Here is an 8,396-nt window from a genome sequence, read left to right on the forward strand (position 1 = left end):
AACATTTATTGCGCATTGTCCCTACATTCCATGTCCCAAACCTCAGAAACCGATCTCCACTTCGGGCTGTACCCTGTCCATTGTTGTTGTAATTGTCATGGTGCTCTTTTTGAGGCAATGTTTTTATGGCCGGATGCCCTTCCTGACGCCAACCCTTTTAGTCGCCTCTTACGATGCACAGGGATATGGTGTACCAATTCTAAACCGGGGTAAACACCGGGGTGTATTTCTGAATGCACTGTATATATATATATATACACATATATATATATATATATATATATATATATATATATATATATATATATATATATATATATATATATATATATACGTATATATATACGTATATATATATATATATATATATATATATATATATATATATATATATATATATATATATGTGTGTGTATATATATTGTTGTGGAAATGAGAATTGTGTTTTTTATTGTTGTAAAAATATCACCCTCCTTCCTCCAGTTGTGTATAAAGGTCAAAGGGTGTCCCTTAGTTAGGTCATATACAATCACGTTAGCCAATCATAGATTTCCTCCTTGTTGGTAGTTATTTCCTTATTCTGTGTATTAGGTTAAGGCTTTGTCTTCCATTAATTAATACTCCATTGCACCGAATTCGAATAGAGTAGATTCCCTTTCATTCCCATTCCTAAAGCCTTTACTACCAACTGCATTTGCCTCCATTGAGCACGAGGTCGGCTTGGAGAAGAAAGGCGCGTCTCCACCTCGTCATAGAGGGGAGGAGTGAGCCAGCCCTTGCCGACCAACCCAGAACGAGGGGTTTGGCTTTGAGAGGGCGTGGGGAGACCGTCGAGTAGGTTCGCGAAGGTTGAAGGGCGTGGCCTATATAACCCGCACCACGACGCCCCCACCTAAAGACGCGCAAGAGATGAGTTCAGATGAGCTACGGAGATAAGATATGGCAGAGGAGGAGTCCGGAAAAAGCACGCGACGTCCCCACGGCGGCAAAAAGCAGGAGATTGAGGGAGAGAGATGCACAAAAGAGTCCACCGCAGCTTGTGAACAAACCGCAGCTTTGAACCAACGGCAGGTTTAGCCACCGCAGCTTGGAGCGTCGACGGCTGTGACGGCAGTTGCGGCCAAGAAGCCACGTCGCCGTGCGGAGACGGTTGAGTAGAGTCGGCGGCTGCTCAACTCGAGCCGGGATCACACCCACCACCCGCATCCTTCCAGCTCTGTGGACCACTTGGACCTTCCCCTCCTTCCAGCCAATTGTTCCTGCCTTCATTTCCCCATTCGTGTGAGTTTGATTGTCGTCCGTTTTGTGTGTCTCGTCCTGGGTATAATTAAGACTGTAGGTAAGCTAGCGTTGCACTGTGTCTCTTGATTCCTTCTGTCTTTATTTTATTATCTTTCCTTCTTCCTTGGTTATTTTGGTCCTGTAAATAGTAGGAATAAATAGAGTAGCATTTTCAAACCCTTTTTGCCTTCGTCTTCCTCTTCTTCACATCCGTGTCGTCTTTGTGATTTCCCTCATTGGACACCTGTGGCACGATTTTGGCCAACGTTTAAGGAATCGGGTCTAGTCTTGGTAAACGGCTCACGCCGCGGTTCGCTTCGCTCGGCGCAACATCCATTACGCTGCGGCCGTGAGCGGGGGGTGTTCCTTCGCGTACCGGGAAGCGCTGGTATTTAGGTCATTGGACTTGTGGGCCTAAAACCCTACCCAGCGCCGACTGGGCGTGGCGTCATACCCCCGGGACCACGTCGGTCAGTAACAGACGAGGGGCTTAATCCCCCCTCTATAACGGGAACCGAGGCCGACGTCGGGTTCCGTAACAATATATATATATATATTGTTATGGATCTCAGAGACGGCACTCCCCTTAGCAAGAGGGGGTTAATCCCCTTGGCCTGTTAAGCTGGCCGTCTCTAGTCCTGGTACTTATAACGCTCCTTTGCGGGTGAGATTGGTCAGGGTTATTGGTCAAGGTGTTCTCCCGAATACCTTTACCAATCCCTCCGCAAAGCAGGGAGACAAGTACCGCTCGAACCACGGACAAGATGGTATTTGCCTAGCGGTTTAGCAATCCGCGATTCGAGCCGTTAGCAATTGAATAACCCGATTCTGCGCATTGGCCGAATCGTGCCACAGGTACTCAATGGGAAGAAGGGACTAAAGCGATCGGGGGAGAATGAAACCAAAAGGGTAAGAAATAACAGACATTTATTATTATTATTTTTTTTTTTGTATACTGAATCGAGGCTCATGAAAGAGCTAACATTTACTTCACAAACAAATCAACCAGACAAACAAAATATATAAAAAGAGGGAGCGGAAGACAAGATGGGGAGAGAAGGGGAAGCACACAAACACAACATTTGAGGGCAGGAAGATGTGTGGAAGGGAGAGGGCTTGGGGGGAGGAGGCGTGGGAAGGGGGGGGGGGGAGAAGTATAAAACACAAGGACACCAAGGACTTCCAGGACAGAAGTTTGTATTTCAAAAAAGTAGAATTGGGGTGAAATTAGCGGGGGTAGAAAAGATCAAGGTTTTGCATGGGGGAAGATAAGAGATGGTGGTGAACAGCTGTTTTAAAGACCTGGAGGGTGGAGTGGGATTGAAGAGAGTGAGGGAGTTTGTTCCAGGGGCGGGAGAAAAGAGGAATAAAGGAGTGAAGGTGAGCAGAGAGTCTTGATTTTGGCAGTTTGACCATAAGAGGGTTGCAGGCAGATCTTGTGCGACCTGTAGGAATATTTGCGGGACAGAGCCCAGAGAGAGCTGGGGGGGCAAGGCAAGAGAGGAGTCGGTAGAAGACGGAAAGACCACCAACCTGCCTGCGGTGAGTGAGTGAGAGGCCCTTGGAGTTAGCTTCATCACGGGAGATTCCAATGATTCTGAATGCTTTGGTTTCAACAGCGTGAAGACGAGCTAGGTGTGAGGCAGGAGCACCAGCCCAGAGAGGAGAGCAGTATTCCATTGAGCTGCGGATGAAAGCCTTGTATGTGGTGAGGAGCTCAGGTGTGCCAAGGAGATCATCTGCATACAACAACTCCCACGGTAAACCCTCCTTTACATTCCGAGCCAGCACCTCCATCACAGCTACAAATAGTAGTGGACTTAGTACCGACCCCTGATGCACTCCCACCTTCACCTCGTAATTATGTACAAAACAAAACGTTTGTACATAATTCGTAATTATGTACAAAACCAAAACCAAAGAAGAAACGAAAGTAATATGCATAAGAAGAAGAAGAAGATACACAGGGCAGCCTTAAACAGTCTTAATTATCAACGCCCAGGACAGAACACACAGACTTACACGAAAGGGGAATAGCAGGCAGGAATGACTGGAAGAAGGAGAAGGTCCAGGTGGGACAGCAGGGCTGGAAGGTCCGGGCAGAGGCACAGCATTGAGGTCCGCTCCAGGTCCACGCTCCGGGCTGGAAGTGAACAGCCAGCGGCAGCTTCTGGTCTCGTATCTCACACGGTCGGACAATGCGAATAAAGCGCGGGATTGTCGCCATCAAACGGACCCACTCTCCTCCTTACAATGATCCGTATCCTCGTCGGGTACCTCACTCATCTGCCGGATCACGTCTTCTCCCTCAACTGTTCAAGCAGTCCCCCGCAGCCGCTTTTATTGTCCGTGTCCGAATCAAGCCGCCGGCTCCAATGACACGCCTACTGGTTGGCTCACCGCGGCGCTGGTTGGCCGGAAAAGGGCTCACTGACTCCACCTCTGATGATGCGTCGACGTGCCACACCTTGTTCTTGTGGTCCCGCCCCCTTCTTCCTCGGCTTGAGACCACATGTTAAATGGCGGTTTGGGGCCAACAACCGAAACAAGGCAAGGAGCAGCGAACGCTGCCCTACTGTTACTTTGAAGAGCGGGTGAGACAATTGGGGAAATTGAAAGGGGCCTATCTTATTTGATTAATGCAACGCAGATTCAACTATTGGGAGCAGATCCTTAACTGAAACACACAATAATGAAATAACTACAGAGAGGTCCTATGGTTCGCTACGTCTTGTACATGGACTAACTAGGGTGCGATCTTTAACAAAGCCAATTGATGGGGATATTTACAGGGGTTCACTTATGAGGGAAACATTTACTAAAATGTACTAGTGAAGGTTCTAAAAACCGTAACACAGCACCCGTCTTTCCTCTAGGGCAGTCCCGGCCCGAAATAACTTCACTTAATGTGACACTCAGGTGTAGTAGCCCTCTATTAACCTTACCCTTGAGTGCGACAGTTCTAAAACAACTACATATGTCCCGCCTGCTACGTTGCATCCTACCTAACAGACTCACGCCCACAGGATAACCGAATTGCGGAATTGTCTTCAAACTATACATTTAGCCGGTGGGGAGCATTATTTACAAGACACTATTTTGTATTTACACTGCAAACCCAGGACCTGTCATTCTGGGAGACAAAAATAATCTTTTGCAAAGAGGAAGGAGCATGCACTGCACTGCACCGATACACCATACTCAAATGCCCGGGGATGCACAATTGATATTGCAGTGCACCCCCGAGCACAAGAGCATTATAAAGCACCAAAGCACCAATAAATACACAAAGCACCATCTAGTGCTCATTGCACACATAAAAACAAACTGATGACCTGGTTGTCAGCTCCTGCTTCCCCTGCTCTGCTGGTCCGATGTTTCTTGTTGTTGTCTTGTTCTTTGCTTGCGGCCTATTTGAAATAATAAAAAGGCACACAACGTGTCGATTTTTATTTAGGGCCAACAGGGGCCAACTAAGGGTGGTCCACCTATATGGCAGGGGGGGCCACCTCTCCATGGTCCGCAAGCAAGCTTTGCTCTGGCCATCATGGCCGGTCCCAGCAGAGGGGCCAGGCCCCAACACGTGGGGTCCATCGTGTTGTGGTGCTTGGCCACAAAAACGTGTGGTCCATAAAGTGGTGCTAGGCCGCAGGTCGTGCGGTCCATAAGGTGGTGTATCGGTCCAGGCAGGCTGTGCAGCGGCGGCTCGGGCACACAAGTGCGGCTACCTGCGCACTCCCCACCCCCCCCCCCCCCCCCGGACCCAAAAGAAACAAGCTATGATTGGGGAAGGAAAGGACACAGCAAGCATTGGGTAAGGTCGCAAGGGTACACATCAAAACAAGGTAATGCAGAGGTGAGGTGCGCATGGGAGCGAGCGGAGAAAGCTCGTCCCTACCGTACGTCACCCCCCCCCCCCCCCCCCGTCACCTACCCTACCCTTGCCCTTACCCCGTATTTACAAAACTCTGCACATTTACAAATTCGTCACTACCATCTCGTCTCCCCCCCTATCTCCCCTAAAACAAATTCGTCCACAATCCCTCTAATCAAATTTGCCATCAAGCCCAATTTCTCATCGATTCCTCATAAGGAGGAAGAGATGGAACAAACAAGCACAATGTTACCCCCACATCATGATGCATCTTACATCCCCAAAACATTTGCAACAAAAAAAAACAAACATGGTGTGGAGTCATATCAGCACCTCAGGTGAGTGGCTGCAGATGGTGCGAAGGGATTTCAATCCTAACTATACTTCTAAATGACTTTAACACTTTTACTCTACCCAGGGTCTTTCCCTGCAAAACCATTGGCCACTTTACTCTATGCAGTTCTAAAAACCAATTCCCACTGACCATCTGTGGCGCTCACCAATTTGGGGTCTCACTCCCCCGATTCAACTCCCTGTGCCCTTGCACAATTTCAGGGCTGGGTCGTGTGGCTCACCAGCAGGTCTACTCACCTGCATACCTCCGCCACTGCAGTCGCCTCCCGAGCTTACCTGCTCCTTACCCTAACCTACCTGGGGAAGGCCCTCTGGCGCTCTCACCCCACTACCGCCCTCTCTGGCGTCAGGCTACCCGGGTCCGTCCTCCGTATCCTCGGGCCCCACTGAACAACTCTACTGGCTCCCAGAGCCTACCTGCGGCCTCACGTGGCCGACAGACTAACAGTGGCAGAGTGCCCATTTAACCATACACACACTAACAGGCCACACGCCCAGCCATTTCACTCCACTAATGCACCCATCCAAACACCATTCTACCACACGCACCACAGATGCCAATATCCACCACAATTTACCTATACCCTCTACCTACTCTTAAACTACCCTCCCCGGGTATTCGTGAAAGCGGTCCATCTTCCCCATCCACTCCTTTCCCACCAACCACTCCACTCCACATATTCCACACTACTCACTCCACACCATCCATTCCATACTCCATTCCATCTATTCCATTCAACCATTCCCCATACACCTGTACTTCACATGCACACCTGTGCCCACACATCTGGTGTCACCTGCACACCTGGTGGCACTTGCACCCGTCTCTCCTCCAGGACCATTCATTCAATACAACTCACAATCACACCTTTCACCATACTCTGCTCAATGCACAATCATGCCAATCATCATGCTCACCACAAAGAACTTCCTGCACACACACTGCATCATCTAAGCTGACTATTCCCTTCTGAAACTCGCGCCTCCCGTCTTCCCTTATACTAATCGCTCCCACGTCGTTATCATCCAACTAATCTGCTACGTCCCCTCTACAGGTACAATGTCGCTACTGTTACGTGGTCCTCCCGGTAACTACCTGGTCTTGGTGACCCCCGGACCGTGGGAGGACCCCGCCAGAAAGATCTCTGATTTATACGCGTTCGTAATGCAATCAATATGAAAGACACAAACAATTCAGGTCAATAAGCAACCCCACACCAAGGATCCGGATTAATGAATAATATATTCTCAATCCATCAACACAATCAACAATCAATCCGCAATATTACTAAGATGGCCATCTCATATATTTCCCCCCTTTCCCCACTCACGACCCCTCAATGGTCACTGTCCCTCACAATGTCTCTGGGCCCCTCCAGACCAAGGTGAAGGTCGACCTCTCCGCACACGGGCGGTTGAACGAACCCCTGGCTGACGTGCTCCAAACATGCACGTCGCGTACCGGGAACAGCTGCTGCAGCGCACACCTCCTTGCAAAGCAAAGCGGGCAAAGCAAAGCGCAGCTCGCAAAGCGCGCGAGGCCCAAGGTGTGACCCGTACGCGTCCTTGTAGACGTTGAGGCGAACTGTGCCGGACGCTTGGTTCCGTGCACGAACCCACGGCAACTTGACGCGTAACCGGTAATTACCCTGCGCAGGTAACTCCTCTCGCCAGATGGGCTTTCAAACGCAGCGTTCCCCACACTGCTCAATATCGACACCACTCGCGTCGGAGCTGGGCGAGGAAGAAGAAGATAGCCGCTTCTCCAGGACCTTGTGTCTTGTTTTTCTTCTTCCGGTTCACTATCCCGTTTCCGGTCTCCTGTTATCCGGAGCCTCTCTAACCATTTAACCACAACAACCTTTAATAGAATAAACATTAATAAGCAATGACATGAATAGTAATTCACCTAAATCCGGGATCCGTAACACTCCCCCCCTTCAAGAAAGAAAGTTTGAACCCCGCGAAAACTTTCTGGGCCGGCCAACTTTGATAAACAAACCCGATACCCCAAATCATCAGTTCCCCCCGGGCACAATTATCGCATGTCAAAAATAAAGCAACAAACCTTCACCAAAACCCCCCAGAGATTCCAAGGTAATTCCCTCTAGACCAAGCGTCAACCACTTCGAGTTGCTCTTGGATGGAGGCCCAGCTGAGTACTCACTACATGGACGCCTTAAGGAATGTGGGGTTCACGGTTAGTCCGGGGAGGAAAGTTCATTACATGGACGCCTTTAAGAACGTGGAGTTCACGGTTAGTCCGTGCAGGAACGTTCCCTACCGGGACGCCTTTTAAGAACGTGGCGTTCACGGTTAGCCCGTGTAGGAGCCCAGGCTCGGCGGCTCCACCGAAAATAGAGTGCTTCAACTTCTCCGGACTCCTAACAGTTACGGTGGGACCCCTTGTCCCAGCAGTCACCTGACTGGCGGTCTCCTTCTCGGCCAGTCCTCTGCCAATCATTCTTTCGGGAGATGCCGTAACTCTGGGAGCCTCCATAGTAATATCGGCTGCTGCCAACACCAAAACTACCGCCAAGTGGTCCTCTTCTGTAGACCTCTCGACGCCTACGAAATGCCTTCCCTACTGTTATGGTCCGACCCTCCAAATCCTTACCACTCCAATTCTTCTCTGCCTCCCTGGCGTCTTTTGTGCTTGCAAACGTGACAAAGCCGAACCCTCTTGACGCGTTGCGTTTCCCTGTCTTTTACCACCCGCACTTCCACCAACGGCCCATATCTGTTGAAGACAGAGGTCAGAACTTCTTCCTCTGTGTTGAAGTTCAGTCCCCCTACAAATAACTTGGCACTTTTGTCGCCATCCCGAGCTGGGGTGGTGTTATTTCCCCTGCGGTGCTCTTTACCCACCCTCGGGTTACCATAAATT

This window comes from Myxine glutinosa, chromosome 9 (genome assembly GCF_964187855.1).
Source record: "Myxine glutinosa chromosome 9, kmMyxGlut1.1, whole genome shotgun sequence".
Taxonomy (NCBI): Eukaryota; Metazoa; Chordata; class Myxini; order Myxiniformes; family Myxinidae; genus Myxine; species Myxine glutinosa.